General features: G+C 39.7%; 1 protein-coding gene across 2 annotated transcripts in view; it reads left to right on the top strand.

The window, feature by feature from the left end:
- Positions 1-19047, top strand: part of Mylk (myosin light chain kinase) — a 241483-nt gene that overhangs the window by 15871 nt on the left and 206565 nt on the right. For both annotated transcript variants that reach the window (XM_047563725.1, XM_047563723.1), the window contains exon 2: positions 17320-17462. The gene's annotated coding sequence lies outside the window, so the exon portion shown is untranslated. The remainder of the gene's footprint in view (positions 1-17319; positions 17463-19047) is intronic.

Here is a 19047-nt window from a genome sequence, read left to right on the forward strand (position 1 = left end):
CTGAGTATTTTAACAATCCATGGCAAGGTGACAACATCTTGGGCTCAGACACAAGAACTATCCTCAGACATGGCTTTTTTCAGTGCCATAAATTTAACCAGCTGGAATTATTTTCCATCCTATTCAACCTCCTGAGTCAAGCATTTTGCCTTTTATTGAGAAATCTGCATTTCATTGTATAGATAGAACACAATGTCCTTGGCTCAGGGTCCTCTGAGGAGCTGGGTTTCTATTTTACTGCAGGTTTTGGGTGTCATAAGGGCTCACATAGCAGCAAGTCTGTTTCAAACATGAAAGGTTGGAGACATAGCAGGGTCCCCATCAAAGAATGCAAGAGGCAAACTGCCCCTTCTGGTGCAGCCCAGGCCTTGTACGCAAGAGCATGGGAAGGAACCTCAAGCTGAGGAGAAGAGCGATGCTGGCTGTTCAGCTGTGGGACCGCCCAGTGCCAGGTCTGCAGGGACTCTTCAAGAGTATACTTACTCTGCCATTGCTCAGGATGTTTCTGGAATTTTAGTTTCAGAATTGTGTTTGAGGGGCTGGGGAGATAGCTCAGTCGGTAGAGTGCTTGCCTTGTAAGCACAAGGCCCTGGGTTCGATCCCCAGCACCCAAAAAAAAAAAAAAAAAAAAAAAGAATTGTGTTTGAAATTCAGTAAAGTTCCTTCTTTCTGTGGGGATGTTTTGATTTATTTTCAGCTGGTGCCTGAAAATATTGAAGAGCCTATCACCTATATACATATAAGATGTATATATGTGTATGAACTTATTGTTTCTACTACCTAGGGGAAATTACTGACAACAGTTTGATTCCATACCTTACCAAGTCAGATAACAGTTATTTAAACATTTTTCAATCTAATGGGCAATAAATGCTAACTCATTGTTAATTTGTACCTACCTCTAGGGAGGTGGGCACATTTCCATGGTTTTTTCTTTTTTAGCTATTTGTAATTTTCTTGTTCTTGGTTTATTTTTCTATTAAAATATGTGTCTTTTTCTTCTTGAGTTATAGATGTTCTGCATATGATATGATATTTGTACAGCCCTTTTAAAATCTGGTATTGTGCATGGCTTCATTCTTTTGAACATGAAATAGATTTTTGGAAATGGATGACATGTGACTTGACTGAGTCAGGCTGGATTGACTTCAGCAGTGTAACTTTAGTACCATATGTTTGGAAGAATTTAAGCCTGTCATGGACTTGGAGTCCAATACATAGACAGCGTTGGAGGTGTGATTCTGATGAGTAATTGATTGGTTAGTTGAGAAAGCTGAGGAAAACTTCATGCATGTGTACCTTAAACAAATTGACTTAAGATATATAATGTCACGTTGTTTCTAAACTTCTGTTGTGGGCAATACCTTTTCTTTGCTTTCGGATCTGCTAATGGGAGTTTGTGTTATCTGTCTTGCTTGCACTGTATCTTTAAGGCACTTCCTACACTTTCCCATTTGCATCGTTTTACTACATAGACACTGCAAAGCTGAATGCACAACACTTCGAGTTTTTATAATTTTTCTCTTATTTTATTACAGTTGTGCCATCCAAATCTAATCCAACAGTAACTTCTCTTTTTTTTTAACAATTCATATTTATCAATCAAATTTCACAGAAACAAATCTTTTATATTCATATTTAATCACTTTATAGGATATTTAAATTATATGTAAATTTACCAATACTATTCAAATAATAAATATGGCTTAACTGTTTTGATGACAAGCCTGCTGGATTCTTGGTAAGCACACAGTTCACCTGCGGAGGGGCAGAAGGGTGAGGCAGCATAGATACTGGAAAATTAACCTATTAACCCTGAGCATTTAGCACCATGTGGCATTGGTCAGTGTTTTGTCGGGGGGAATAGAAAGAATTGGCTGCAAGGGTGATTCTGGTGAGTGGGGGGCTATTACAAAGGGCTTCTGCTCTAGCTTCTGCACAATGAAGGAAACAACAGAGTGAAGAGACAGCCTGCACAATGAGAGAAAATATTTGCACCCTACACATCTGACCAGGGATTAATAATATCCAGAATGTATAAGGAAATGAAAAAACTCAACAGCCAACCTCACAAAAGAGAAATCGAATTTGAAAAATGGACAGATGATCTGAATAAACATTTCTGAACACTGAGATATTATTTCACCCCAGTTAGCATGACTATTACCAAAAAAGATAAAATATAACAAATGCTGGTAATGATGTGGAGAAAGGGAAACTATTTTTTTTAAAAGGATTTAAAAAATTTTTTTTTAGTTGTCAATGGATATTTTATTTTATTTATATGCGGTGCTGAGGATTGAACCCAGGAAACTCTTAACAGTTGGTGGGAATATAAAGGAGTACAACCATTATGGAAAATAGTTATGGAGTTTCCTTAGAAAACTGAAGATAAAACTGCCAAATAATCCATCAATTCCACTACTAGGTGTGTGTGTGTGTGTGCATGTATGTAGACCCAAAGGAAATGAAATCATTATGTCAGAGATATCTGCACTCCCATGTTTATCACAGCACTATTCACAAGTCATTCAAGGTGTCTGACTAATGAATACATAAAGAAAATGTGTATATACAGAATGAAATATTATTCAGCCATAAAAAAGAAACAAATTCTGTCATTTGCAGGGCACAGATGGAACTGGGAGATATTATGTTTGGTAAAATAAGCCAGACATAGAAAGACAAATAGTGGAATTCTCACTCATTTGTTCTCACTTATTTGTAAGGTAATTATAGCCTATAACAATTTGTGACATATTTCAAAATAACTAGGAGAGTTTAAAGATTCCCAACACATAGAAATGATAAACATTCCAGGAGATGGAAATGATAATTACCCTGATTTGATCATCATACATTGTACACATGTATTGATTTAAACACATGCATCCCATTAATATGTACAAATATTAAGTGTCAATTTTAAAGAAGGTGTAGGGGTCCCATGAGCTATGTCACATGAACTTCAGAGCTTTAATTGCCTGTTTTAACTTATGTGTGTGTGGATATTAAACTGGAAACATATATATAGTATGCATCAATAAAAAAATAACTCTTTTTTTTTTTGGTACATAGACCTCAGCCAGATACCATTTATTAACCTACCAATGTATGGCCTAGAATCTATTTTGCATTCTGGGGGCCCAGAAGAATGATATGCAGCACTCCAGGAACTCACAGAGGTGGATGGACTATATATGAAAGCTTCTCTTAAGAGTTATGAACAAGACAGGCAGAGGGTACTCTGGGAGAACTAAAGACAGATGACACAGATAGAGGTGATGATGGTTCAGGAGACACAGTGGAAATAAGCTATTCCAGGTGGATCAGCAGCAGATACAGAGGAAGAAGGCGCATGGCTCACCGAGGGTGTGTGAGGATGTGGCATTAGATGAGATCGGTGAGTTGGGAAAAGACCACATCACACCATTCTAGAGACTTTGGATTTCATCCTGGCAACTGTGCATACCATGGGAAAGTGACATGACCAGATTTTCTTTTTAGGAAGCTCCCTCCAGTGTAGTGGAAAATGCCTTGGGGACAGGGTGCCAGTGGACTAGGACAAAGGTAGGGGACTAATTACATGTTGAAGTAATTCAAGTGAAAAATGAGGCCCTGTTCAAAAACACTTGAGGTAAGACTTACAAAGACAAGACCAGATTGGAGGTGGTGTATGAATAAGGTTATCTTTGAGCAACAAGAGCACTGGATTCAGGTGAGGAGAATGGGTTTAGTTCCAGCTCTGCTGCTGTTAGCTGATGCCTCAGTCTCTTTGAGTCATATTAAAATGGGGGTGACATCTCCATCCGTGTCCTTGGATCAAGTGATGCCAAGTATGCAAAAGTATCAAAGGAAGCTATCTGAAGCCACTGGCTGGTGGAGAGGTTTCAGTGTGGGGAAGAGAAGCATTTTGCTGAAGTGAGGCTTATAACTATCTCAGACCATCTAGAGAATTACCTAAGAGAAAAAAACCAGTGGGTGAAAGATTAGAATGTGCTCATATTTCTGGAGAACCAGCTCTAATTTTCCTTTCCTTAGTACTTTGAGGCCTCTCCCACTCTGGAGCCTTCTCAGTTCTCCAAAGTTACATTCTGCATTTTCCTGCCTGTTATACCATCTTCAAGGCCAAGGCTAATACCACAGGATCTGGGCACCATTGCAATGATAAAAATATGCTTGGCAAGCAGGCAGCTCCCCAGAGCCTCTGTAGCAGCAGCAGCAGCAGCAGCAGCAGGAACCTACCAAGTCTCAGGAAACTGAAAGGGCGCAGAACCCACACCAATGGGGACCCTTAGTCCTTAGTCTCCCTGTGCCTTTTGGCTGTAATAGAGTATCTTAGGCCTTTAGACCCCAGAACTACAAGTGCAAGGGTTGAGGTGGAAGGGGAAAAGTAATAGATAGATGTTAGATAGACCCAGCAGAGACTATTAGGTTGACCTGACCCCTGCGTTGAAAACAGTCAGGGCCATACCCCATGTCACAGAACTTCTTTGTGCCAAAGAACAGGCATAATCATATTACAATAATGAAAACAGTATGGGTTTTGAAGTCAAGCTCTAGTCATTGTGACTATGAGAAATCACTGAACTTCTCTGAACCTATTTCCTGTATTAAAAAGTGAGGATAACCTTGCTGACTTTGCATGTCTAAAGATTAAATGGCTCTGTACAATACATTGTAATGCATAGAGAAGAAGGTCCCATTAATAAGAAAACTACTATCAATAGGTGCTCAATAAACATATGAATGGGTGATGTAGCTAAATGGAAAACTGACTGTGCTTGGGTAGATAGGGCAAGAGCAGGAATAAAATTAAGCATATGAGGCCTGGTGCAGTGGCACACACCTTTAATCCCAGCATCTCAGGAAGCTGAGGCAGGAGGATCACAAGTTCAAAACCAGCCTCAGCAACTTAGTGAGGCTCTAAGCTACTGAGACCCTGTCTCAAAATAAAATTTTAAAAAAGACTGGGGATGTTACTCAGTGGTTAAGTGCCCCTAGGTTCAATCCCTGGTACCAAAAAATAAAAATAAAAAAATAAATAAGCACACATAAAATAACCCCTCTACCCTGGTGGTTAGCTCTGAGGGTGATGCTGGTTCTGAGAAGACCCCTATGAGTACACAAAGTGCTAGTGGTGTGTTACAGAGAAACATGTTGCAGATGAAAGTAACCTTTTTTCTTCTTTGCTCGCAGGCAAGGAAGAGCCCCTTTCCAGGGAAAGGGGAAGGAAAACTGCTTAAGTATTGTAGGTTCTCCATTTTTTGATTCCAAACTAAGTTATGTTCCTTTATCTGTCTTGTAACTTAGTAGAAAAAACATTACAAACACTGGAGACTCAGGTTGTCAGGCCCCAATGTGCAGAGTTCTGTTCTAGAAAGACTGGCTTTATAGTTTTGAGCTATGTTGCACACCACAATATCCTCTCTTTCCACTTTCCGTGTCACCCTTTCTACCTAAAATTTTTACACTTGGATGAATGGAAGCAATTACATTAGTCTTGAATTCTTGCCAAAGTCCTCTGTTCTAGTGGACTAATCAGTGAATGACTTAGGTGTAAAAGAGGAGGACCCAAATCTCCAGGACAGCTGGTGGTGGCAGAGAGCAGGATTGGGGCCCATTTACCTTGAACACCATGGTTGCCTTTGGTAGTAATGGACTTTAGTGAAGTGGTGGTGCTTCATTGGCTCTAGTTAGAAATTTCTAGCATTCATAAATGATCCCCTACTCCTCAAAGCTTGGCCCAGATGTGTGTGTAAAAAGCCACCTAGATCACTACCTAAATGTGACTGTGAGCTAAAACACAAAGTGTAACCTGGGACGTTTGTGAGAGCAAGGAAGGAAAGTGCCTTTTGAGAAAGGTCTCCCAGGAGAATATGAGATTAGTTGAGGTTCAGCGAATTCCTTTGTTGCTGACTCAAGAAGCATATTTGGAGGGATAAGCCCCTCACATAGAGCAGAGCATCCCGGCCTTGTTGCCATAGTGACAGTGCTCAAACGGAGACTTAAAAACCAGAAAACACCAGGTCAAAGGGGTTCTGCTGGAGCCGTGATTGTCCACTGGAGGTCTCAGCTATTGTGTACTATGGAGGAGAGAGGCAGGGGTTTTGAATAACTCCCCTCCTTCCTGTCTCTGACTGTGGGGCCTTCACTTTGTTTTTTTACTCCCTGGACTGATGTGGCTTTTGGAAAGGGGCACTTCCCTGAAGAGGGAACTGGACGTTATTTAAACCTGTGTCAGAAACCGAAGGCATCTCTCTTTCTTAGGCTGTTTTCTTTCTTGGGTATGCATTAACTTGCCATTCTGAAACTTAACAGAATCTCCCTAAAGCCAGCTACCCTGCCCCTATTCCTGTTCGAATATGGAGCTGTTTGCAGTAAGCTACACATGTGCTCCTTTTTGTCCTGCTCCCTTGTCGGGATGTCCTCAGGCCTGGCTGTTCCTTCCTACCTGATAGGGAAGGATAAAAGAGCCCTTTCAACCAGGCTAACCTGTGGGATGTGGTCACTTGTCATAGTCACTTGGCTTATGTGGCCTTTTTTAAACTGCAATTCAGTTTGCAAAGACATATTAAAAGACATGGTTGTTTCTTTTATTCTGTCTGACTTAATTGCTTTCAGTACTTTTGACCTTCATCTGGCCTTCTGCCTTTCTGCTTTGACAATCTGGTGTCTAGACTTTGGCGCGCCTTAACCCATGGACTTCTGAGACTTGAGCTAATGAATTACTGACAGTGGAGTAATGAAGGGTGTCTATATTCTCTCATTTCTCGTCCCAGATACCTGCCTGATGAGCCATGTTCATAGCATACCAAAACATGCTTCCATCCCCATGAAACTCTCTGTGCTCAGTTACAGAGTGTGTAAGTCCTGTCTTAGCAGAGCCAGCAGCATATTGAAAGCCAGCCAAATCTGTATTAGGTATGATCTTGCCTTAAGTTTCTTGCAGTCTAGTGAGAGATGTGAGACTAGAATATAAATCCCTCCAAAGAGGGATCTTCATCTGTTTTTGCTTTGTTCATTAATGTGTCCTCTGGGCTTAAAACAGGACTGATATTAAGTGTTTAATAACATGTGCTAAATAAATGAATGAGTGCACACGTGTTCACAATATTATGTCAAAGAAAGAAGTACAAGAGTGAATAAGCGAGTTTCAGAGAGGTGAGATACTGGTAGAGGATACCAGCAAGACCTGTAGATCATGTCTATTGATATTGTCTATATGATTGGAGTTTGTTGAGAATTGCATTCATAGCCTCTTGCATGTTAATTTTTTTTCTTTAGTACTGGGGATTGTACCCAGGGGCACCCCATCATTAAGCTACTTTCCCAGCTCTTTTATTATATTTAAAATTTCGAGACAGGGTTTTACTAAGTTGTCATTGCCCAAACTGGCTTCAAACTTGGTGATCCTCCTGCCTTAGCTTCCTGAGTAACAGATTACAGGCATGTGCCACACACCTGACTGGTTAATTTTTTAAAATATTCCTATGTACTTAAAAAATAATGCATATTTTTTTATCCTCAAATATAGGGCTCCGTATGTGTCTATTGGATCAAGCTCCCCCCCCAGAAGTAACAAACATGGAAGTTTGCACACAAATAATTGTGAGGCTGAATTAAATTGAGCAGAATTGGCCTGATTCTGAGCTGTTATATTGTGATTGCTGTTACTGGGTCCCTGTTACTAAAATCAATGCAAGGGATAGTCTCTACATCTTTATTTTACTCCTATAATCATTATGTAGTAATTCTTTCCTGATTAACTACATTAAAGTCAATTTTGTCTGATAGTAATTAATCTGTTCCCATTGTTTTATTGTTGGTTTTTGCCAGACATTTTCCCCAGTTACTTCTTTCAATATCTTTTAATGTTTTAGGTTCATCTTGTTAATAGTATATAATTAGGATATATTGATATAGATAGATTTTTATATACTATTCACAAAATATGCATATATATAATCTGTCTTTGATGAATTTGGCCCACTTATATTTATTGTGATTTCTAATAAATTTTGGATTAATGGGACATGAATGTACAGTAATGGAAGAATTTTTGATGGTTGTTATGGGAGATAATCTATTACAACAGTGTAGTAGAAGATGTCTAATAAATGTGAGTTCTCCTTTCCAGGTTCCTCCAGACACTGCCTAGTTGATATTGGATGATTTGTGTCAATTTAGTCTTATTACTCTTTGAGTACAAATGTTGCCCTCCTGATGATATTCTCAGCCTTCTGACCTCTAGCATTCTAACTGTGTGAATGGTACATAAAAGGACTGGACAGATTGTAGGACTTTAAAGAAGGAGTGAGTGGGAAGGAAATTGTGGCAGGAGGTGTTGATGACTCATTGGAAACGCAGGTAGAAAGGAAGGCTAGAAATAGTATGGAAAGAGCAGTAGGTCTAATTTTGGGTCTTTAAGAGCGTCTGTCTGGAGCAGAGAGAAAAGAATGGACAGAAAACAAATGGTTGATGATGTTAATGAGGCAAGGACTAAGTTATCACTTAACCTTTTTAGGGAGAGAGATATATAGGAAGACACATTTTTATGTTGTGTACTACAGGAGTATACATCTCTACTAAATTATCAGTGGAAACTACGTAAAGATAAGCATTAAGATGTTTAAAATGTAGATAAATCTCTTACTTCCTTACCTTGCCCTTAATAAACATGAGGTAAACCAACTGGATTTTTTTTTTTTTTTTTTTTTTTTTTTGCGGTGCTGAGGATTGAACCCAGGGCCTTGTGCTTGCAAGGCAAGCACTCTACTGACTGAGTTATCTCCCCAGCCCTGGATTTTTTTTCCTACTCTTTCTTAGCACTAGGAAAAACTTTGAATGTCATCAGGTTCATATTCATCTGAGGTAGGAGGCCTCTTACAGAATCCTTGACAGAAAGTTATCCAGGGTCTTTTGAACACTTGCAATTTTAATAATCCACTGCCTCAAATGGGAAGCAACTGCCTTAGCCCCAAGGCCTGAATTGTGAAGCTCTTCTTTTATTCAATAGAAATCTACTTACATGTAACCTAGTCTCTATTACAATATTAGAAGAGGGGACATAAATGGTAGACACATGGTAGAGACTTCAAACATGTAATAGAATCATAATAGAGAATTGGACACATTTAATACAGACCTGGTTTCATGTCGGCAGATTTCTATTGAATATTCATGTCTTTTCTGGGAACATGAGTGCTACCTCCTTTTATTCCATTCAGGGTCTGGTGATTCTGGTCATGATGACTGGTGTCTTTATCCTTGAAGGGAGAATGAGAAAGAGAGAGAGAGAGAGAGAGAAAGAGAGAGAGAGAAACAGACACACACACACACACACACATATATACACACACAGCAAGTCAAGGTCACGTTCCTGTATTATAGTTTTGGAAAACATTTCTCAAATCTTCAATAGGTCTACATTGCAGATCTGAGTATAATTTAACCAAAAGTCAAAGGAGACAGACACAATATGAAGACAGAGATGCCAAGCCTTTCCATCTCCCATGGGGCAGCTGTAGGTCACAAGTGAATAGTGTTTTCAGCAAAAGTGGCCTTAGGGTCCCTGAGGAGTAATCTAGGTTACTGTTACTACCGTAACCCACATGTCAGAGGTATTATCTACAGCAAAGCTAGTGGGGGACCAATAATGTATCACCCCAATGTGTGACCTCCAAAATTAGCGATTTTTAAGTTAACTAAGAACAAGTGAAACAATTTTTACTTGATAACAAGTTGGTATTATGAATTACATTGATTTCCAAATGTCAAAGTAGGCCTACATATTAATAATGTATTTTTCTTATTTTGCTGAATTTGATTTGCTAATATTTTGAGGATTTAAAAAAATATTTTGTTGTAGGTGGACACAACTCCTTTATTTTATTTTTATGTGGTGCTGAGGATTGAACTAGGGCCCCACACATGCTAGGCGAGTGCTCTACCACTAAGCCACAACCCTAATCCCTATTTTGAGGATTTTTGTATTGTTTTTTTTTTTCTTATAATATCTTTATGTGATTTTCATACCAAGTAATGTTAACCTCATAAATTTCTTTTAATTCAGGTTATATTTCTATGTGAATTTTGGTAGTTTGTGTCCTTCAAGGAATTTGTCTATTTTATTTAAATCATCAAATTTATGGGCATAGGATCATTCATAATACAGTAGTTCCCCTTTATCTGTGGTTTCACTTTTCATGGATTCAATTGCCTGAGGTCAACCACAGTTTCAAAAATACTAAATGGAAATTCCAGAAACAAACAATTTGTGAGTTTTAAATTGTGCACTGTTCTGAGTAGCATGATGAAATTGTACCATCCAACTCTGTCCCTTTATCTAGCATATCCATGCTGTATATACTACCCACCCATTAGTCATTTAGTAGACATCTCAGTTGCCATATTGACTGTCCCAGTATCATAGTGCTTGTGTTCAAGAAACCTTTATTTACTTAATAATAGCTTTAACATGCAAACATTTTTACAGTTCTTTATTATTTAAAAATAATATTTATCTTTTAGTTTGATATAGTTTTGTTATTTTTGTTAATTTCTTACTTATGCTTAATTATAAATTAAACTTTATCAGAAATATGCATAGAAAAAAAACCAGTGTATATAAGGTTTGATATTATTTGAGGTTTCAGACAATTGCCAGGGACAGATGAGGACTACTACTATCTTTTCAATGTCTGTAGGAGCTGTAATAATGTCCCCTCTTTCATTCCTGAGATTGTAATTTGTGTTCTCTCTTTTGGTCTCTGTCTGTCTCTCTGTCTCTCTGTTCCTCTATTTTTTTTTTTTTTTTTTTTTTTTTTTTTGTTCCTGAACAGCCTGACTATAAGCTCATCAATTTTATTGATCTTTTCAAAGGACAATTTCTGGTTTTATAGATTTTCTTTTTCAGTTTCATGACTTCTGCTTTTATCTTTATTATTTCCTTCCTTCTGATTGACTTGGATGTAATTTGCTTTATTTCTTCTAGTTTTCTGAAGTGGAACCTTAGATCATTGATTGGGATTTTACTTATTTACTAATATAAGCATTTAAGGCTATAAATTTCCTTCTAAGCTTTCATTGCAACCCTAAAATCGAATATGTCATGTTTTCACATTCATTCAATTTAAAATATTTTCTAGTGTTCTTTGCAGCTTCTTATTTTGAACTATGAGTTGTTTAAAATTATGTTGTTTAATCTTCAAACATTTTAGGAATTTTTCAGATAACCTCTTTTTGTTTTAATTTCATTGATTAGAAAACATTTCTGTTACTTCACTTCTTTTAGTTTAATTCAAATTTGTTTAGTGGCCCAGAACCTTTTTTATCTTGATGCATGTTACATGTGCACTTGAAAGGAATGTATATCCTGCGTTGGTGGGTGAAGTGTCAAGTCAGTCAGGTTGGTCAAGAATTGGTCCAGCCCTTCTATATCTTGCTTACTTTCTGTGCATTTGTTTCATCAAATACCAACACAGAAAATGTTGAAACTTCTAACTACAATTGTAAATTTTCCTAGTTTGGTTTTCAGTTCTAAGAGTTTTTCAATAATACACGTGTATTTGGAGATCTGTGTTAAATGCATCCATATTTGGACTGTTATTCTTTCTTTTTTTAATATATTTTTTAGTTGTATGCAGACGCAATACCTTTGTTTTATTTTTATGTGGTGCTGAGTATCAAACCCAGGGCCTCATTCATGCTAGGCAAGTACTCCAGCACTGAGCCACAACCCCAGCCCTTGGACCATTATTCTTTCTTAGTGAACTGACCTTTTCATCATTATAAAATTATTCTGTATTCCTGACGATATTCCTTATTCTGAACTTTGAAAAGTAATATAGTCATTTTAGGGCTTTTTTTTTTTTTTGCTTAGTGTTTGCATTTATGCCTTTATATCCCTTTATTTTATTATTTTTAAAAGTTTTTTAGTTGTAGATGGACACAATAACAATACCTTTATTTTATTTATTTATTTTTATGTGGTGCTGAGGACCGAACCCAGTGCCTCACACATGCCAGTCAAGTGCTCTACTACTGAGCCCCAGTCCCAGCCCCATCCTTTTATTTTTAATGTATTGCTGTCCAAACTGGCTTTCCTGTAGGCAGCATATAATTGGGTCTTGCTTTTTTTATCCCATCTGATAATATTTATTTAATGTTGGAAGACCATTTTTGTTTAATGTAATTATTGATATGGTCAGATTAAAATCTGTCATCCATATTTTTTGTTTAATCTCTTCTTTTTTCCTTTTGTTTTCTTTCTCTGCATATCTTTGTATTCACTGAGAATTTTTATTATTTCATTTTGCCTACCGTTGAATTATTATTTATACTTCTTTCTTAAAATGTAGTGTTTGCTCTAGTGTTTTCAGCATATACCATTCATTACAGCCTACCTTCAAATAGTATTATACCACTTCATGTATAGCATAAAACCTTGGAATATTCTATTCCAGATCCTTCCTTCCCACCTTTTGTATTGTTGTCATTCTGCATTTGTCTTGTATGTATTCTAAACCCACAGTACATTATGACTGTTTTTTTTTTTTACAGTCAATTATCTTTTAGAGTAATTAGACATTTTTAAAAAAAATGTCTTTAGCACTTATCTTCATTTCAACCATTTCTGGAGAACTTGTTTAGATCCAGGTTCTGTCTAGCATATTTCTTCTGCCTGAAAAACTTCTTTTTTAAAATTTTTAGTTGTAGGTGAACACAGTACCTTTATTTTATTTTTATGTGGTGCTGAGGATCAAACCCAGGGCCTCAGTAGTGCTAGGCCGGCGCTCTACCACTGAGCCCCATCCCCAGCCCCTGAAGAACTTCTAACAGCTCTTGTATCAAAAGTCTCTTGGTAATACATTTTCTTATGTTTTCATTTATTTTTAAATATGTTTATTTCTCTTTTGTTTTGAGAGATATTTTCATGAGTACAGAATTCTGAATTGACAATTTTTTTTCTTCTGGCACTTTTAAGATGTCATTTTTTTCTTGATTTGTGTTATTTCATATGAGGAGTGTGCCTTCATGCTTATCTTTCTTCCTCTGTATGTAATGTTTCTCCTCCCCTTCTGACTCCTTTTACGATGTTCCTTGTTTGATTTTTCAGTAGTTGGAATGTGATGTGCCTTGGTGTTTGTTTTCTATCTAGACTTTTTAGAGTTCTCTGAGCTTCTTGGATCTGTGGTTGGATGACTGTCATTTATTTATAAGATTCCTGGTCATGATTTCTTTAAATACTTTATCTGCCATATTCTGTTTCTTCTGTTTTTGAGATTCCAGTTACATGGATGTAAGATCATTTGATATTATCCTGTAGCTCTTTGGTGCTTTGTTTCTTCCCTTATTCTTTTATTGCTTTCTCTCTCTCTCTCTCTTTTTTTTTTCCCCCAGTTTGGATAATGTCTGTTGAAGGCATCCTTCACCCATAAAAACAGAAAGCAGACTGGTGGTTGCCTAGAGTTAGGGGACTTTGGAGGTTATGGAGCAACTGTGAATGAGTACACCATTTCTTTTGCAAGCGATAAAGGTGTTCTGAAATTACATTGAGATGTTGGATGCACAATTCTGTGATTATACTAGGAAAAAACATTGGTTGTAGTTATTAGTCTTACAGATAAAAAAAGTGCTAGTTCATTGCCTTGCTTTCACTTCTTGCTGAGTGTTCAGGCTCCTCCCTCCTATGTGTCCTAGGATGCATGGGTCACTTGGTGCTGGGGTTATCTGTCAGTGTTACTATTGGATTTTTAATGAACTAGCTGAGAATTTTCATATTACACTTTCTGTTATGAAACAACATACAAGGGAGGCCTATGGAGAGTTTTCCAAACTGAGAATTTGAGAACAGTTTCTCTACAGGAGGTTCACTAAGAAATTCACAAGCATAACATGATAGCCTAGCAGAGGCTCCTTCTCTGCAGGGAACATGCTCATGCTCTGGGCTGTTGAGTGTGTCTAAATATTTAGAACTCTACTGGGCAGTTCTAGATGTTTCTGGTATGCTATAACCCTCCCCCCAGCTATATTAAGTGAAAAAAGCAAGCCGTAGAACAGTTCAGCTTTCTGTCCAAATGATAACATATTATCATTTATATTTTGAAAAAGTAGAGATAAAAATGTATCTTTTCATACTGTATCTCTAGAAGACACTGATGACATGGTTGACTCTGGAACATTGTCATTGGTTACCAAGGAGCAGGGGTGGATGTATAACCTTGTGTGTCTTTTTAGTTTTGAACCATATCAAAGCATTGTCTATTCAGAGAGAAGTAGAAGTTGCATTAAAACAGAATCCTTCTAGGATGATTAATCAAACTTGAGATTTAGATTGGCCCCTAATAATTTAGCCTTTGCCCCATATCTCATCTCTTAGTTCCTCCCTCTTCGTGCCCTACACTCCAGATCATTACCTGTGGCAATATCTCCCTCTCAGAGTTGAATAGAAACTACAGAAAGGTGAGGCAGCATTTCTAAAATATCTCTTGTGACTGATTGCCATATTTAGCTCCAGACTTTCTAGACCAAAGGTTCTCAAATGTAAACCTGCATCAGAGTCACCTGGAGAGTACACAGATGGCAGGCCCCACCCCCAGTTTCTGATTTAGCAGATCTGATGTGGTCCCACAAATCTGCTTGTCTAAAATGTTCCCAGGTAACACTAATTGGGTATCGCACTTTGAGAACCATTGCTCCAGACAAAAATAGTTTCTCCTGTGATGTGTTGATGTGCAGCTGGGCTCTCATTTTGACCTATGAATAAATAAAAGTCAGAAGCAGTGTGTGTCTTACCAAGGGCATGTCTATCGCACACCTTCGTTTAGCTTTCTGTCCAGCCAGCAATGCCTGTCGGGCTTTTTCCTCCTCCTAAGACAATATGCACTTTATCACTAACAGGGCCGACACATCAGAAACCTGGCACCCTCATCTACACTTCTCAAGCAGACATTCTTGTGGTCACTACTGTCAACTCCCTGTGAAGGCTTAATTGGTATTTAAGAGGAGACATTGAAAGAGTCATGCGAATTACTGATTCCTCTCCCAGTGTTTCTTTGCAGGGGCATTATTAGCATTTTAGGAAAGACAGTTCTTCATAATGAACATTCTGTTTAATGTAGGTCATTGAGCCCCCTTCACTCTGTCCTCAAATCATTATGACAGTCAGTCCCACCACATATCCCAGTGCCCTCTGACCCCCACAGGATGGGTAGTGAGGGCAGGACAAGTTTCGACTGAGAACCACAAGACTTGTATTAAGCTGTGAGACCCTTGCCCAAACTATTTCCTTCCATCCATGTTCTAATATTTTCAATTCTGTTTTCAAATTTTGACTTTAAAAGGGGATCAAACAGTGAATATTTCTTTCTGAAAACTCAGTGAGTGGAATTGTCCATTGTGATGTTCAGTTCCCCCTTTGTAGAGCGGTCTTTGGATCTTAGCACTGGGTGACTGTTTCCTGATGAAGAGGCTTTGTATCCTTGTTGGATCAGAAGAATTATGCGACCCATGCTGTTCTTTTGTTTGCCCTTAGTGTCAGAGATCTTGGGGCTAGATGTAATGCTTGAAAGGGTTGCAAAATTGGCATAGAAAACCATTTTACGTATTTGATCAACTTTTATACAGTTATAATTTTCAAATAATTAGTGGTTTTGTGTTTTCTCGTGAATGACAGGAAAGTTATGAAATGATTATAGCCAGGAGTTGCCTAATTCTGACTCAAAGAATGGGAGTGGCAGAGTTCCCACATGCCTCGAGTGGGCCTGTAGTAGGGTTGTGGTCTGAGGGTCTGAGGAGCCAAAGGCCAGGCAGCATCTCTGACTGGCCGGATGTGGAAGTGTAGTGGATGAAGTGCCAGGTGTGCTCATGTTGGAGGTGGAAACAGGTCAGGGAACTAAGAGCCCTTACCAGGAGCGGAGAATCATTAAAGAGAGTGGCAGCAGATGAACCAACTTGACCTTCGTCTTCAAGGCCAAGAGAAGCCCCACTGGGACTATCTAGAATAGCCCAGAAGAAGCAGAAATCTTCCTTATATAAGTACCCATCCTGCTTCAGCTCCCACTTGGTCCTGTAGCCAGATAGATTCCAGGGAGCCACTGGGTACATACAGGGCTGGTGCTCCTGGGATTAGCTTTCTGCTGTCACTGCCAGGTGGAAAAGTATCTAGGCCGTGGACTGTAATGGAGTAATTTCATTCCATCCTACCCCTCCACTGAGAGCCCAGTCACTTCCAGTTCCTCTTCAAAGTATGCCTCAAAGTGTGGAGGGAGGCCACCACCCTGAGCCAAGAGAGTCTACCCTCTCAGTCTCCTGTGTGATTTATTAAGGGATCCTGTGAGGACCTTTCATTCTGAAAGTCTCCTTGCTGAAATGCCATTGTGAGAGTTGGATTTCCTTTGTGTTTGCAAACTGTGCTTCACAAATCAACACACTCTCTGGAAGGGTGGAAACAAGCCATACTTGCTCAAATGCTTAGAAACAAGTCATTTGTTCTTATGAGAAAATGTTTTTACTAATTTTTTGTTCTTTTTTTTTTGAAGTTAGTCTTTTTAAAAATTTGTTTATTTATTTATTTTTATGTGGTGCTAAGGATCGAACCCAGTGCCTCACCCATGCTAGGCAGGTGCTCTGCCACTGAGCTATAGACCCAGCCCTGATTTTACTGTTTATTGCAGTTGTTTGTTTCCCCCTTAAGAAGTGAGATTGGCCTCCAGAAGGAAACAGAAGAGTCTGAAGGGAGAAAGGGAACTCAGGAGATGAGGCTGGATAGAGTGGGTGGACCCTGTGGGCTGCCATAGTGTGGGAAACAACAGAACAAGAGCTCAGCCCTGGGGACAGTGAGGGTGGAGGGTCACTCATCTCTGAGGACAGTCCTCTCCCAGAGTGTGGGTATTTTCTTCCTGCACTTTCAGTCCCTTCTTCCCCTGACCATGACCAGAGTCAGGCTTCTAATTGCCCAAGAGGCAACTCAGAGCTAGTTCCCAGTTGGTTCCCAGGGGCTTCCTCCCTCCCCGCTGCCAGGGCCACTCCCCAGACTCTCCCACCTAACCTGAGCACTGCCCTTCTCAGTTGTCTGTCTGTCCACAGTGGAGGATAAAGCGTCTCATTCTGGTTCTCCTTGTAACTATTGTTCTGGAACTCCAAACCTATACCACCCCCACCGCCGGCTATTATCACCTTTGGGATGTTTCCCTGTTTCCACACAGCCTATTTCAGGAACAATGTGCTCCTCCTGGCCGCTCCCACATCCCTTTTGCATGTCTGCTCAGTTTGGCTTTCCTTTCCTCATTTCCTTCTGCCTTCCTTCCCACCCAGGTGGCTCCAGAGTCACTGCCTCCGCTGCAGTTCAAAGCAGTCTCCGTGCTCCCTGAACCCCAGGGAAGCAGTCCCCAGGACAGGAAGCAGACTTTCCTGGCCTCCCAACCCAGTTGCCACAACAAACAGCAGAGAAGACGTTGGTGAGTGGGAGTTTAAGTTCTCCTGTCGACCATTCTTCCTTTGAGCACCCTGGGGAGTCTGAAGAGGGGGAGGTTGTGTGTCTTCTTTGGCACCCAGGAGAGATCAGTGCCCTCAAGGTCATATGCCACCTGTCCAGCTGCCCAGGGAGGTAGGGGTGAAGGCAGTATGCTGTAGCATTATCTGTTGACCTCGGCTTAGCTGGTCAGAATTCTAGAACTGGTGAAATTAGTGGGAACAACTACTGGGCCTGTCAGGAAAAAGATTAAATGCCTTTTGGGTGCCCTGGTCTCTGCTCCAGACTGTTCACACTGTTAGACTACGGTCCTCCATCCTTCCACACTGAGGAAACTTCTCTCCTGCTGCTCTGATGAACCCAGAGCAGGCTTCCTTGGGGTTGGAGCACAGGCAGAACCCTATCGTTTGGGCCCCTAACTATAGCTGGTTCCTTGGGGCTTAGTTCTTCCAGGTTGTGGCCAAGAGCTCCCATAGGCACTGCCTCATGGCTGCCGTCTTCTCCTTCTGTCCAGTGAGGAGTTTTCTGTGATAACAGACATAGAGTGAGCCTGTTGAGTGAAGATGGCACCTTCTTTGGGCAACTGTATGTTGGCAAATATTCTAAATGACATTTCACAAATGGGGGATCATCTTTGAGATTTCATATGTGTATTTAGGAGGAATATTTCCATCGCTTTTTGTAGTTTTTCCTAGTGAGGAAGGCGAATGGTTCCCCTTTGCCCTCCTCACCCCCTTCTTAGGGTCTCACTGTTACAGGACTCCATGAGTCCTTGGCCAGTGCCAGCCAAGGGACTCTGTTCTCTGTCACTGCAAAAAAGACAGTGAAGCCAAGAAAGTGAGAAGTAGAGATGGGAATTAGTAAAAGGAAGTATGGCTTGTGATTTAAAACAACAACAACAAAACAAACAAACAAAAAAAACAGTAATAATGCTAGGTATTTCCCCCATGATTCTAAACCTGCTTTCAACTGTGGCCCCATCACTGATGTGAGAGAACAGCTTCTTAGACTACTTCGAAACACAAACTTAGTGTGTAGGTTCTGTTCTTTTGTTAAGGACATAAATCCTGTGAAGTTAAAAGAATTTTTAAACATGATTGTGAAGTTGGACTCTAAGGTAATGATAAAGGAGAAAAAGCAGCATCCCACTGTGGCCTGGAGGAAAATACAGCTCAAGTGGCTAGGGCGGGGGCTTCATTTTAGAACCCTGTGGCAGGAGAGGGCTGGGCCAAAGCTAGCACTGCAGACTCGAGAAAGGGTTCCTCTAAAGGAAAACCTTAAGCCCTTGTGACACTGGAGCAACCAAGGCAGAAGGTCAAAGGCAGGGAAGAACAGTGCAATTTCTTTTTCACTGAAAAGGCAGGTTTGTCGTGGCTAAAATCAGAATGAAGGTGGTGCCTATGGTACCGATGCATGGGCCATGCAGTGCCCTCTCTGTTCAGTCACCAGCTTATGCTTGTGACAGGGAAATTTGCAATGAGGAAAAGAGATACATATATGCAAATACCTTCAGCTGTAAAACCTAGCAGCTAGGGCTGGGGTTGTGGTGGACCGAGTGCCTAGCATGTGTG

This window comes from Sciurus carolinensis, chromosome 9, assembly GCF_902686445.1.
Source record: "Sciurus carolinensis chromosome 9, mSciCar1.2, whole genome shotgun sequence".
In the NCBI taxonomy this organism is placed as follows: Eukaryota; Metazoa; Chordata; class Mammalia; order Rodentia; family Sciuridae; genus Sciurus; species Sciurus carolinensis.